Source organism: Ailuropoda melanoleuca, chromosome 10, assembly GCF_002007445.2.
Source record: "Ailuropoda melanoleuca isolate Jingjing chromosome 10, ASM200744v2, whole genome shotgun sequence".
Lineage (NCBI taxonomy): Eukaryota > Metazoa > Chordata > Mammalia > Carnivora > Ursidae > Ailuropoda > Ailuropoda melanoleuca.
Window position 1 is genome coordinate 72,489,376 of NC_048227.1, and position 15,255 is coordinate 72,504,630.

Below are 15,255 nucleotides of genomic sequence, written 5' to 3' on the forward strand. Positions count from 1 at the left end.
CTAATCAAACATTTAAAATTGTAATTATAAGCCAGACAGTCTCTCAATAGACCAAATTCTTTCAAACATGATATAAAATACCAAATATTCAGAACCCTGTAACAAAAACACTTGTTTTTTGGTTTTGGTTTTATTCATTTTTTAAAATCCATTCATTGCTTCGTTCAGTAATCACTTAAACTATCTGTGTACTAGGCATTGTTCTTCTAGGCTCTAGAAAAACATAAGCAAACAAAATGAAAATTTCTGCTCTCAGGAAGTTCACATTCCTGGGAAGAAGCAACGAATAAGCAACACAAATTAAGGAAAGATGTATAGACTGAATGTTGGTAAATTGTTGGAAAGCAATACATTAGGAAAGGGGGGCTGTGAAATGAGGGGGGAGCGGAGTGGTGGTTGTAGATTGTTCTCTGGGATTGATACTCCGCACAAAGATGCTAGGGTTAGCTGACCTCCCTGCCCAACAGAGGGGTGGCTTTCTGAGAGCTCTTGAGGTTGTATGAAGGCCAGCGATTTGTACCGAGGCGCTGCCTGGACTCCCACTGGTGACCCTGGTGAGTAATTGCTGCGGTTATAATTGCCATGTCTGTAACTCCATGACTTCTCAAGGGAAGCCGGCAGCCCCCACATCACTTGATTGGATTTTGGTTTTTTTTGTTTTTTGTTTTTTTTTCTTTGGCTCTCACAAAACAGAAAGGTGACTTTCCACCCAATTGTAGAGATCTTTGGTGTAACCCCGAATTCCTTCATATTCGTCAGGCCGCTCCATCTTCACAGACATGTCTGACTGAATTCCAGGCATCCCTCGTGTTTTTGTCCCATTGGTTGGTTGCAACTTCCTCAGTCACTTTCCTGATCATTGGAGCTCTCAGTGAAATTCCAGAGGCAAAACACTGTGTCACCTCTCTTTTGTTCTCCTTTATCACTGTGCACTGTAGGGCTACCCAAGCCGACCGTCACTGCGTGCGGTTTCAGGCAGGACAGCACAGCCCAGAGACCCGGGGTTGTCCCCCTCTGCTTCCCAGTTGCAGGCAGCTGCTCAGAGATGCCTCCCTCAGGGTGAATCCAAATTACAGTCACCCCGCCCGCCCCCAGGCCTCAGAGCACTTGGTCAACTTTACTACACAAATCCTAGTTTTCCTTCATATTAGTAGTTGAATGCTTACTTGAAAAATCACTCAAAGCAATTTACAGGCAGATCGTCCTTTTCCTGTTTCTGTTTCTATTCCTGTCATTTCCCTTTGTATTTCTTTTTTATTTCATTATTTACAATAATGAGAATTATACTACTTTTTGTTTTTACAGTGCTGATGATTTCATCGTCCCTGGTATATATTTAAGGCACAAGTTCTTTCTCATAGGATAAAGCTTCAGGGTAGCAGAATGATCTTCCGTTCATTTCTTTTCCCTCTAGGATACTAAACTTTTTTTTTTTTTTTTCCTATTCCTTCAGTTTACCCACTCTGAAGACCTATGACAGAAATGCTGAAAAGGCAACTCTTATTTAAAGCGAGTCTTTTCTGCTCTCATGCATGATACTGTTACCTAAGCATTCTAAGAAATATTTGGGAATGGTTTTACCGGGGCTGTGTTGCTCTGGGAAGCAGCATCTTATGGACAGTCTGGTTAAGGGAGGATGTTTGAAAGCCCTTTCAACAAGGAAAGTCCACCTTCTACCTGGAGTTTGGGCACACTTGAATCCACCACTGGACGAAACTCTGATACCATCCTGACACCCCCCTTTTCCTCACCTTGAACCCACAGCTCTGGGTGTTGCTGTTCTCGGTGTGTGCTCTATCATGGGGGTGACTGTGATGCTCAGAGTCTTCGAGAATCATCAACTGGCTCCGTGTCCCTCTGTCTTTCAAAATAACCACGGACAACTCCTCTATTTTATTTTTATTTAATTATTCGTTCATCATACTTAATGTTGTAAGCCAGTCTGACTCCTTTAGGGAGGAAAGGGAGAAAGGAGGGAAGGAAGGGGAGAAGAAAGGCAGGCTTGTACCATTACATTTTCAAAGACAGATTTATTTGCAAATGAGTGTTCTTCCACAATTACCTACCTCCTGCTATGGTTAATTGGACACAGTTAGTGCCAAGCATGGTTTATAACTTTTTTTAATTGAGTAAAATTTTACTTTAACTTTGAAGGTCCTGAAATTATTGACACATTAGAATTTGCAAATTAAATGTGGTACATAATTTTTCAGTAAGTAAACTATATATATATATATGGCTATAACCATTCAGTTGTTTCTTGATCAGAGAACATAAAGGAGAGTGTTAATTACCACATTCTGGATAATTCCTTACAACTGAAAACACAAAATGAGACTGTTTAGCATCTACATAAGACACTGTTTCCTGGTCTTTCTAATGATATATTCAGGTATCAAGAATGTTTTGTATTTACTTGCTCAGAGTTTTTTTAAATAAAGCAACAGAGTCCTACCAGCTTCTGCTGCGGGAGCCCACAGAATCACAGCCAAATGACTTGCTATTAGCATAGCCCTTTATATTAGCTGAATGCTTTCTGGTACATCTAAATTGTGAGTATTCATGGAGCTTTCTGGTAGTGTGAAGGAGGCTGGTGTTGTTCTTGTGCAAGTTACAAGGCTAGAACCAGAAAAGGGGAAGATGATGGCTTAGAGTAATCTTAGAAGTTGGGTTCAAGTCTACAGTTGGTTTTTCTCTTTTAGATCTAGAAAGGTGAGGGGCACCTGGCTAGCTCAGTCTGTGGAGTGTGAGGAGGCTCTTGATCTTGGGGTTATAAGTTTGAGCCCCACTTTGGGTGTAGAGATTACTTAAAAATTATATATATATATCTTTTAAAATTTTTAAAAAGATTTTAGATTTGAGAGAGAGAGAGGGAGCGAGAGCATGAGCAGAGGGAGAGGGAAAAGCAGACTCCCTGATTAGGGAGCCCAATACAGGGCTTGATCCCAGGACCCTGGGATCATGCTTTGAGCTGAAGGCAAACGCTTAACCAACTGAGCCACCCAGGTGCCCCCAAAATATATATATTTAAAAAGAAGACCCAAGAAGGTGAAGAATCTGATGGCAGTGAACCAAGTAATGACTATGATGTCATAATTTTTAAATTTATGCCCTGTAGTAATTAATTTATAGTAATTAATTAGCAAACCTGATAATACATGATCTAAATGATTAGCAGACATAATGATACCAAGACCAAAATTCAGGAAAACGAAGAGGTCAAAATACAAATACCTCTTCAGGAAAACTTAGGAATAATGAAGAGAACTAAATAACACACCTGTCTAAGAGACTCAAGAAACATTTCAGTCAGGCTACAACAAAGAACTAAGGCAGCTGGGGAATTTGGCAATCGTGTCGAGGCCAACAAGCTATTTTACCTTATTATGTACGTGCTCTTTAGTTCCTACAGAAGAAAAGAGGGAGAAGAAACCAAACCAGGACTTAATCAGCATCATGGGATTTAAATATTAAACTCTGAATCACTATAGAATTTGGGTATTTTATACTCGCACTGAGAGCAGACCTAGTTAGAAGCATATGTTATTTTATATTTATTTACTGACAAACATTTGGTGAACATCTTCTGTGTGCTATGCAATGTATAGATTCTGGGGGTATGATGAACTAGGACAGACTCTTTTCTCCCAAGTTGACAAAGGCCAGGATTTTCCAGGAGACCTGGAGTGAGTCAATATTGGATAGTCTACTGATTCCAGGGTCTAAGGATCTCTGGGACATTAGGAAGATTCTGGGGGACACTTGGGCTTCATTTGTAAAGTTGACTTTGGACTGCCTCTCTTTTGGTGACGCTTGTCTAGATCACCCATTCAGGGCAGTTCTTACAGACGAGGCTGCCTCTAGGACACTGATGGAGGAAGGATGTTGGGTTTCAGAGCTAACGGCCAAGGAAGAATTCTTGAGATGTCGCTGGTGCAAAAAAGGTGGTTTTATTAAAGCACAGGGACAGCATCTGTCGGCAGAAAGAGCTGCCCTGGGGTTGTGAGGAGCGACTGATAACATACTTTCTAGTTGGGAAGGGGTTAGGGAGAGCAGTGAGGAGCTACGGATAACATACTTTATAGTTGGGAAGGGGTTAGGGATAGCATTGTCTCTAAGGAATTTTGGAAACAAGGTTTCCAGGACCCTGAGGGGGCTAGCTATTGTTAGGAAACGTCATTTATTTACTGTCTAATAAAAGCTTAGTCATGAGACCCTTCAGATGTATATTTGTGGGTTGCATGCATGGGGGATGATTGCCAACATATATCTTGGGGTGGGGGTAGAGATAAAGGAAGTTTCCAAAGGAATTTCTGTATGTTAAAGTAGACTTACAGGATTTTGGGGAGTTGGGATAATGTTAAGCTAAGATTGCCTCTTGCCCTTAGCAAAGTATTACCATCTAGGCGCTGAGTTCCTAGAGGAATGTCACTCTGCCTGTTTCAAGGCCTTGTCAGTGGGCTCTAAGTAGTAAGGAAATTCAATTTTTCTCTTTGCCTTTGTTTCCCGCATCGGACAGTACGGGGTTTAGGGAGGTATGACAGTGTTCCTCTGCAGCTGTACGTTCTAGAAACCAGTTAAGCATAATGACCAGCATCCCTAGGAAGGTAGATAGGCATAGATGCTGAGTCACTGCCAGGGACCTTTCTTTAGCCAGTAATTAGCAAATGTGTGTTACTTGGCTGGGCGTTGTACAAACCACTTTTAACAGCAACTGTGACTTCTCTGAGGCAGATGTGCGAACATCAAAAGCACATAAAGGCATGGGGGAAGTATGTAAGCGCCGAGCAAATGCACAGTGCTGTGTCACTTTTGGCCGCGTGTAAGTACAAGCTGCCTTTTTTGGAAGTCATGAGCTAGAGTCGTGAGCGAAGTATTGTAGGAGTTGCATTTTTAGAGGGTGAGGTGGAAAGAAGTGGCTCCCTCTGTAATAGAAGATTGTTGAGGGGGTGGTTTTTGAGAGTTGGTTGAAGGTAGAAAGGGAGGGAAGCTGCCATCTGGATATGTGATGACATTCCAGGTGTTGGTATGGCTGCTTCTTAAAGTAGCCTTTGCTTTTGGGGTACATCAAAAAGACCATGAAATTAATTTGGCTGAGAACAGCTGAGGGATGAGGATGTGAGGAGCGCCGGCTTGGCTGTCAGACATCATCGTCCCTACAGTTTCCTCCCCTTGGGGCCCTGGACAGTGGCTAAGGAAGCATTGCCATTCAGGATCCCATTTAATCTCCTCCAGAACATAGCTGCACAGTAGGTGACCGTGTCTCCACCTCACAGATGAGTAAATGGAGGCCGAAAGAGTTTAAGCATGTTGTGCACCAAGGACTCAGAAATCACTGTGTGGGTGCACCTGCATTTATATGCCACATATGAATACACACATATATACTGGGGGGATTAAGCATGCAAGGAATGTTATTTTTGAGTACTTCATGCCAATCGCTGTGTTAAAAACTATGAGGTCAGCCCAAAAGACCAATTCCCTTTTTTTGAGAAATTTCCAATAGAAACCAGTCCTTATACAATAAATAGGAATGAAAAGAAAATAGGAATGAAAAATAGGAGTGGGGGTGCCTGGGTGGGTCAGTCGGTTAAGCATCCAACTTTTGATTTCTGCCCAGGTTGTGATCTCAGGGTGGTCAGATGGAGCCCAGTGACTGGCTCCTTGCTAAGCGTGGTGTGTGCTTGAAATTTCTCCCTCTCTCTCTGCCCCTCCCCCTGCTCACATCTCTCTCTCTCTCTCTCTCAAATAAAATAAATAAATAAAATCTTAAAAAAATAGACAATGGGCCAGATTTGGTCTGCAAGCCATAGTTTGCGGACACCTGAGCCAGAGGAAGTATAGCAATATATGAATTGCCAAAATCAATCTGAGGAGAATTGAAAACGTCAATAGATGAATTAATAACTGTATTTAATGTAAATCCATTTAAAGTCCCAACAAAGATATTCTGGAATTAGATAAAATGCTCTTAGAGTGCCTGTAAAGAATAAACATGTGAGATTAGACAAAGCATTATGATAAAAACAACTGGGAAGAGGTGGGAGTTGGATTATTAATATATACCACAGGTGGGAGTTGGATTATTAATATATACCATAAAATCACTCTCATCAGAGCAGCGTGGTATTGGCACTGTATATTAGTACCACAAAGTGGAGTCCAGAGTGGATCTTAGAATATTCTGGAATTTAATATATGCAATTTCAGTGAGAAATACTCCTTATTTAATAATAACAAGTGCTAGTACAATCGACTATCTCAAAAAAATAAAGCTTGGTGCTTAGTCTATGCTTTACAAAATTTATATAGATCAGAATTTTTGCTAGAAAAATAATACAGTGCAAGTATTAAAAGAAAAATGAGGTGAGTATGTACAATGTAATAACTAGAGAGACTGTTTTAACCAAGAGAGGAAACACAGAAGGTCAAAAAGAAAAATAATTTAAAAAAAAGAAAAATAATAAACGTTTTATCCCATATAAAATTTAAAAATATTTGCATGCCCAAAGATATTATCAAATCCAGTAGGCAAACAGTCGGTGAGGAAAGAATTTCATCACATATAGCAGTTAATGGATTAGTATCAATAAAAAATGAAAAAATCTAATGATTTGATATGCCAATAGAAAAATAGGTTAAAAATAATGTGGATTCATTTTATGGAGAAGCAAATCCAGTTGGCCAACAGCATGTAAAAAGGTGCTTAAGTTAATTATGCTAGGGAAATGCAGATTTCAGTAACAATATGATACTGTGTTATACACATTGGACAGGCAAAAAGTTAAAAGTATAGTTAGTAACTCAGATTGCTGAGAAGGATGGAAAAAGTGAATACTTTCGCATGTTGCTAGTGGGAAACATGAATTGTTCCAGTCTTTTTGAAAACAGTCAGGCAACATCTACCAAAATTTAAATTCTTCTCTTGGAATTTTTGGAATTAAAACTATCTTATGTATTGATCCATGCACAAATACATTCATTGCAGCACTGATGCTAGTAGGCACCTCCCCATCCAGAAAAAGTGAAATAAATAAATGTCCATTACATGGGCAGTGTTTGAATACATGCTGTATTTGCTCATGATAAAATACTCAGCCTTTGCTTAAAAGAGTGAGTTATAGCTGTACCATTTGACACATATATTCATTATGAATTGTTAAGTAAGAATAGCAAGATGCGGGGTCAGTCAGTTAAGCGTCTTTTTTCGGCTCAGGTCATGATCTCTGGGTCCTGGGATCAAGCCCTGCATCGGGCTCTCCTCTCAGCCCAGAGTCTGCTTCTCCCTCTCCCTTTGCCCCTCCCGGCTTGTGTTCTCTCTCTCTCTCTCACTCTCGCTCTCTCCCTCAAATAAATAAAAATCTTAAAAAAAAAAGAATAGCAAGAGGCAGAGGAGTATATAAACACAGTGCCATTTTTATGAAACCATTGGCCACAAAGTGGACGTGTATGTGTAATTATATAAATGTGCATGGACACGCATACACACACACACACACATTGCCAAAGAACAAACCAAGTCTGGTGTTATCTGAAATCCAGAAACTGTTAGGTGCACTTTTACTTTTATCCCTCCTCATATACCAGGGCTTTTTGTGGTGTTGAGGAACAAAGGGTTTTAGCTGGGGTTTGGAGGGGGGATTAAGGGGAGCATTTCACATTTAAGAATAATTAATGAGCTCTTGTTTGGGAAGTTTCTGTTGAGAAGGTGGCCAGGTTTTATGGCATCACCAATCAAATAATCTATCTCACAGTTACCCAACCATCTTGTATGTTCTGCCAGAGCCTTCCCAGCTGGTTAGGTTCTGAAACGAGTTAGGATAGCTGAGAACACCAGTGACTCCAGTGGAAACTTCGCAGTGCCTCTCTCTGTTAAGATATCTGTGTCATAACTTGTTATCCAAGTGGAAGGGCACATTTTTACCCTTCAGTGCATCTGTCTTCTCCGTGGCAGGTGCTGATTTTTCCTTTCACAGCCATGTTCTGAGTACAGCCAAAAGAGGCCTCACTCATCCTGCTTATTCTCACCCTTACCTTGATGGAAAGAGGGACTTACATCAGTAGCGTGGGAAAATGTGGCTATTGTATTAAACAGTAGAATTAAATATCTTTCTTAGTAGTGTTTTTCAAACCTTCATACAGAGTAACAAATATATTTTACATTACCTTCTGTTATGTTGGGGGGGTGTGCATATATAGTGTGTGTGTGTGTGTGTGTGTGTGTGTGTGTGTATAAAATGACTAACTGAAACAAAATTTCATGAAACATTACTTGCCCTTATTATATGCATGCCTAATAAATTTCACTCTATTCTAATCATGTTTCATTTCAAAAATGGTGGTCACAGCCCATTAAGTTGACATAGTGACTCACTAAATGGTGTAGTGACCTGCAGTTTGGAAAAAATACCTCATCGAGGGATTCTTATCAGAACTGCATGCATGGCCTTCCATGGTCAGAATATTTCCACTGGGCTGGTAAGGCAGTTAACTCAGTGAAGTCCAGTCCATGCCTAGGCAAACTTTGCTTCATTTTGTATATGCCACTAAGGCTAACTTATTCAGAAGGCATTCTGATAGATTCCATAAAGTAGTTTTAAGTCTTAGGCAAAGCATTGTGATACTTTCAGAGAATTAGCTTAAGGTGGAGACATAGACTTTTTTACTGCAGTGACAGTAACTGCCATAGGTAACCGATTTGCCCCCAACAGTTGGAACTCATGAGAACGCCAGTCATCTTATTATAAATAGAAGTCAGCTCAGTTGATGTCACCTCTGCCTTAAGCATTCTTGGATTATCTTTGCCGCTTAGACTTTAAAATTCTATGCTCAAGTTAGAAAAAAAAGAATTTCCATAGCAAACGCAACAACAAATAATTCTGTTCTTTAAAGTAATTACCCTAGTTGGGCAAACTGCTAAGTTAATTCTTCTTAGGACCAGTAGAGATCAGGTGTGCCCTCCGTTCCAAATGCAGGATTTATGTGACCATGATCACAGAGGTGGCTTCTGTGTGGGCTTTTTAAAGTGAAAGTATCAAAGTAAGACCTGACTCATGCTGTCACTGCAAAGAGACATGGTGTGTGTTATATCTACCTGGGTTGGGAGCAAAGAATTTCAAAAGGAAGGCAGAAAATGGACTTTGCCTGTGGCGTCCTTTATAGCTTACCTCATTTAAGAGGTGTATAGAAAACATTATCAGATATTCATTAAGAAGGAAAGGCTGTTGTTATATCCTGCCATTAACTTGATTTTTCAGTCTCACTTATTTTTTTCTCTAGTGGTTACCATTGGTGCCTTTGATTTTGTGGGTGCTGTCAAAAGATAGCTCATCACATGGGGAAAGAGCAGAGATGCGGATTGGCAGCTTGCCTCTTCTTGGTACTTTTCCATAAGACTCCTTTCGTCAGTGTCAGTGTTATTTCCTCTTGGCACTAAAGTAGTTGCACACCTGGTATTGCAGGAACTTGATTTTATTTCCTTACTACATGAGTAATTTGAGATACATTGAGCCATTTTTTGGTTATTATTTAATAAGCCTCACAGAAAGAAGAATGTAAGGTAAAAGCAACAGCCACAATAATTTACAGTTAACAAAATACATAACAGGGGAGTATCCTGAGATAGAGAAAGTCACATTATAGGTCGTCCTAAAATTTCCCTTCCATTTTCCTTTCCTCACTAGAACTCCCTACCAACTCTGGAGTAGTTGGGGGTTAGGATAGAAAGGAAGTATAGATAGCGCTTTCTGCTCCTAAGACATGGGTCACTTCTTCTATAACTGAAGACAGTTAATGTCAGAGTAACAGAAGGTGCTAGTTTCTGTGAACTGTCTTGGTCATAATTTGAACTCTTTCTACCAGCTGTGACTTTGTAAATGGCAAGAATTCATGTGCTTCTCTTGGTTTGTAGGGCTGTCCAAAAATAAGACACCAAACTTGGGAGCAGTTCCAAGCGAAGCATACGATTACCCTGGTGCTTCCTCTTCAGAATAAGTCCTAGGTCATTCTCTCTGAAAACAGTACTGAAGTAGCTGGCATGTGGGGGTCACTGCCACAAACTAATGACAGGAAATCGATGAGACTGAGAGCCATCAACATTACATCAGCATGCTTTAGGGTTTTTATGATGTACTCAATATATTCTCTTTCACTGTACCAAGGGAACGATATGGAACCATCCATTACTGCTGTCTCCATTCTACTTATTGATTCAGGATTTGTAGTACATTCTATGATGTTTTATGGAATCTTGATAGGATCTTAAATTCATTTGTCTTCCAAACCGTAATGAACGTTTTCTTAAAAATTGAATAGTCCTCACTGACCTTGGTGTTCTGTTTTGTTCTTGACATGTGTTTAGGTATGTGTGTGTGGGGGGGGTGGTTATTTTGTTTCAAGTTTTATTTTCTCTGTTTCTTTATTCCCGGTACTACTCCTACTGGGCGATTTTGCAGAAGAACAAATTGTCCTTTGACACTTGCATCCACCCATTGTCCACTTGGTTTCCGTGTTTCTGGGGCACAGGGGGCAGCTTTCCCAAACTGCCTTTCTAAATGAAGAAGAGAAAACAGACGTCTGTTTCCAGGTGCCCTCAAAATATGGATTTAACTCTTTTTCTTTCATTTCAGAAGAAAATGGTGAAGGGATCATGATGCGTTCCACACGGGGTGAATGGTAGTCTTTCTTGTAACTGAGACAGTGTGGAGGAACCAAGCCACCATCAAGCCTCACTTGCGCACCGTTGGAGGTGCCCGAGAACAGCAGTGTTTTCCGTTTGACTGGTTGTTGTCACATGTCATTTGTCAAAATAGAGAAACAGGACGCAGATACTCTAACTGTAAGACCAGACGTGCTCTGAGCATGTCTCTCTCCTCGTCCTCCGAGGAAAGAGAAAGTTCTGAACAAAGGAAGAAATGAACAACTGTGGGGCATCTCAGTCCTTCGTAGTCTTGAAATATCAGGTACCTGATTTTTTTCTCCCTCCTTCTGTTCATTAGACAACAGCAGAGCTCATTGTAATGAACTATTACTATTTTTTTTAACAAGGTATGCTCACGGAAAAAAAGAACCAATATTCACAGGGTATAATAACAGATGGCACTTACTACACTAAGGCAGAATTGTTATAGAATTGTGAAAGATGTAAAGCAAATTGTGAATGAAGCCTACTGTGTAGCCCCCAGCTTTCCTGATGACTTCTGGAACATGTTGTTGGAGGAGAAAACTGTTCCTCAGGTCATGTTGCCTCAGGGCTTTTGTTGTAGGAAAACAGTGTGTATGGGGGGGAGGGGTTGAAGATGGCATTGACTCCAAGTGGACATTTTTGTTTTCCTGATGAACTTGGCTAGCCCTCAGGACACCAGACGTGGTGTCCAGCTCTAGGCACGTAACTATCACCTAGCCAAATTGACATCTGCCCTTCACGCCGAGGGTTTCAGAACCCAGCTGATCCTAGCAGCATGAAGTTCTCTTGGGTTAATCCATAGCAATCAGAATTTCAAGAAAAAAGGAAAATCCTGCTTTCCCTTACCTGGCAGTACCTCAGCAGGATCCCAGCACGTACATGCTGTTAACTCAAAACATGCTCTGTTAAGGGGAGGACAAATGGACATGCCAACGTGATGTGGCTCATTCAGGCTTTGTCCCTTTAATGGAGAAAACCCTGCTGGCCAGGAGGAGACCCGCCACTCGCACTTCATGGGGAACGAGGAAGGGGTTGGTTTTTGTGCAACAGCGCCTGACAGTGGCTCTCCCTGCTGCCCATCTCCACTTCTAAGGAAATACGCATCTATTTTAACCTTCGTGAACTGGTCAGCTAGGGCTGAGTCCACTTTTCTGAGCTTTCGTAAGAACCCAGAGAGAAAAGAGACTACTGGTTGTGGTTCCAAACAGCAGCCAAGCTCTTTGCCGTTTCCCGATCTGCATTGACCCCTGTGGGGCACACCTCCCTGGTGCTCTGCCCGCCACACACGCACATACCTCCTGACACAGTGCGGCCCATGTGTGGCCACTCCAGTGAGAGCTGCATCTGTCACACGTGTCCCACCCAACTTCTTAAAAGAGTTTATTAGCATCTGTGTGGTCCATGGCAAGCATTCCATTCCAAGGGCACTGACGGCAGTTCAGCGCTGCCTGGCGGGGTGTTTACAATAATCGTTGCTGACATCTATTCATTATCCTTAGGTGTCAGACGAGGCACCCAACAGTTTACCCACTTTAATCTCATTTAATCCTCCAACCAACTCTTGGAGATAGTTTCTATGATTTTCTCTTCTTTACAGAGGAGGAAAGTGAAGCTTCAGGAAGCTAAATAAGGTAGCCAGGATCGCATTGTTAAGACTAGATTTAGGCCTATCATACTCCAGAGACCATGTTCTTAAGTCATCCTGGATGGAGATGCGGGCAAGGCCTGCCCGCAGTGGTGTAGGGCAGAAGGACTAAGGGAATTTTCTCCAATTGCTTGTGCTTATTTTCCCCTTTCCCATTCCCATGTTCCCCCTCTCTCCTCCCCTCCTTTTCCTTATTCTGTTAATGTTTTCCTGGGCTGCCTGTCCTCACCATTGAAGGTCAAGGCCATACTGAGTCACTGAACGGAGGAGTGTGGTATCGCCCTCAGGAGTACCATGATGGGAAAGTAAGCTGGGAACCAGTGGGCTGAAGGAGGGCTGACAGATCCCCAGACCATTTCTTCTGTGACTTCCTGTGTGGGGCGTTCTCTCTGTGATGGTGTAACTTCAGGTGACACACATAGCTGCAGAGTGAGAAGGAGGGTGGAAGACAGCTCCCGTGTATGTGAAAGACCTAGGTATATAAAAAACATGAAATATGTATATAAAATGCATGCGTATGGAAACCTACATATACAAAACACATACATGAAAAAATATACATGTATGAGAAAATATGTGTTAAAATATATTTATAGTAGACTCTAGATCCATATTTCCTCCTCTCCGAGTTCCGGCAGCAGTGTTAGTACTGGTGCCAAGCTATTTTACATTCACCATGCAGCAGATCTTCCTGGAGCCCTATAGAGTGAGCTGGGGAGTGGGCGGGATGAAAGCCATGCCCGGCCGTCAAGGAGCGCACAACCCAGAGGGCTTTTGTTTTTCTTGAGGCTAACACTGACAATTCAATTTGTAGATGAGTTCTCTTAGATCATGATGATTCAGACAGACAGAGTTCTGTGGGGGATAAAAGCTAATACAAGACTTCATGCTTTTTAGTCCCTGAGAGCTGACTGGAACCACCTTTGGAATTCCAGGTTATTTACTCAATTACAGGATTAATATTAAGTGTGACTGTTTCATGTACCTTAGCGACTTCTTGTTTACCATCAATTAGAAATGGCCGTTGATAGCAGGGAACGATTTGGAAGAAGTACTAACTCTACGTTCTTGGCATTTTGGGGCTTTTTGGTGAAGGGTACAAAGCCTTATAACTCAGTCCCTGAAGTCAGCTGTTAAGTACATCACGGCACCAGGAAAGGACTGGTTTTTTTCCTTAAGCACATCTCTTATCCTGTCATTCCCCTGCTCAGAAACCTTCTGTGCTCCTCCATTGCTTTCAGTCAACTTTACATGGACTGCAAGGCTCTCCCTGATCTGGAGCAGATGTCCTTTTTGGCACATTTCTTCCCAGCTGGTCAAGCAGCTTTTCATTCTCTTACCGTACCTGAGCTTTCCTGGTTCTGATACTTTGCCACCATCCTTCCCTACAGGAGCTCCCTTCTCATCTCTCGTCAAAATCCTCTTACTGTGTAAGACTGAACTCAGATAACATGATCTCCGTGAGGACCTTCAGGATTAGCTATGGGAATTAAACGCTTCTTATTTGTGCTGATGCTACACAGTTTAGACCTTGGCTAAAGTGCTAAAGTACGTTCTTTCTTGATTTATAGTTAGTCGGGCACGTTGAGGGTCTCCGCTCTGTTCTTTGAGAGTAAGAAGCATGTCATGCATTTTTTTTTGCCTCTCCCTTCCATGATAGAAAGATGTCATAGTAAATGAGTAATTTTTACATAGTTTAACATTAAGTAAATTTTAGATCTATGGAATAGGCACTTATGGGATATTCCCTGATAATACCAGATTAATCAGCATTGTCACCCTGAGTTGCTTTAATCAACACCTTTGTTTTTTGATCCTGGTGCAGTAAGCAGGATTAACCTTAGGGCTTTGAACTGGCTGTTACCTTTCCCCGGAAATCTCTTTCCTTTTGAAGCTTTACATGGTAGCTGTTTCTTGGAGTCAGCACAACTGACCTATTTGAAGAGAGCCATTGTTGGTCTTGCGTTGCTTCAGAAACCCTGTTTCCAGTCTCTGCCCCCCTGGCGTACCATAGGCTCTGCCACAACCAGGGAAGTGGCTGATCTTCCATGATGTGTCTCAGGCTTCATGAGAGCAGAGGACCTGTCTGCTCTGACAGTCATTGTATTTCTGGGATGTGGAATGGTGCCCGACTCTCAGTGGTGCCCCTGAGGTCATATTATTTTATTTAAAATGAATGGTTTTCAACATTGGCTGCCCCATCAGCAATGGGGGACTTAAAAAAAACACAGACGTGCAAGGTTGACCTCAAAGATTCCAACTCATTTGGCCCAGAATGATGTCCTTAAACTTGGTTCTAAATATATGAATCATCAAAGGCTGTGGAAAACAAGGAAAGATAAACTTTCCATAGCTTCCAAAGCTGTGGTTGTTTTTAAGACTTTCTACATTTTATTTTAAATCCTCATCTCATACCCTTAATCCTTGTGACTGTCACGGAGAGATAATAAGATCAAACATGAACGTATATTAGCTGCAGGAACATCTGGGGCAGTTCCAAAGTTTTAATTATGGTTTCAGTAATGTAAGAGCTTAATTATAGTTTTAACGTGGAAACAAGTTGGGGAATGTTGCCCTACAAATAAAGGAAATGTAAATAATTATCATCTGGGCTTCAGTCTTGCAAGACCAACGATCGCTAGATTATTTTAAAGAAATGTACTACATGTTACATGGTTATTTTGTGATAGCTCATATAAGTACATAACATCGAATACTTTGAAATAATGCTTATTTTATCTATAATATCTACTTAGGTGTTCATCAGGGTCTCTTAAAACTGTACCACAGATTTCCCTGAATACAGAATTTTTCTTTTTTTCGTCACATTTGTGTTTTTGATATCAGACTTTATTCTTAGCCTCTCCACTTCTCTCCTCACCAGAGTATCTAAACACATTTATGCCACGCTGTCCCTCTGGCACAT

General features: G+C 41.3%; 1 protein-coding gene across 7 annotated transcripts in view; it reads left to right on the forward strand.

The window, feature by feature from the left end:
- Positions 1-15,255, forward strand: part of TPD52L1 (TPD52 like 1) — a 93,005-nt gene that overhangs the window by 17,229 nt on the left and 60,521 nt on the right. The window contains exon 2 of one of the 7 annotated variants that reach the window (XM_019795142.2): positions 10,629-10,961. The exons of the other annotated variants lie outside the window; for them this stretch is intronic. The gene's annotated coding sequence lies outside the window, so the exon portion shown is untranslated. The remainder of the gene's footprint in view (positions 1-10,628; positions 10,962-15,255) is intronic. 7 annotated transcript variants of the gene reach the window in all.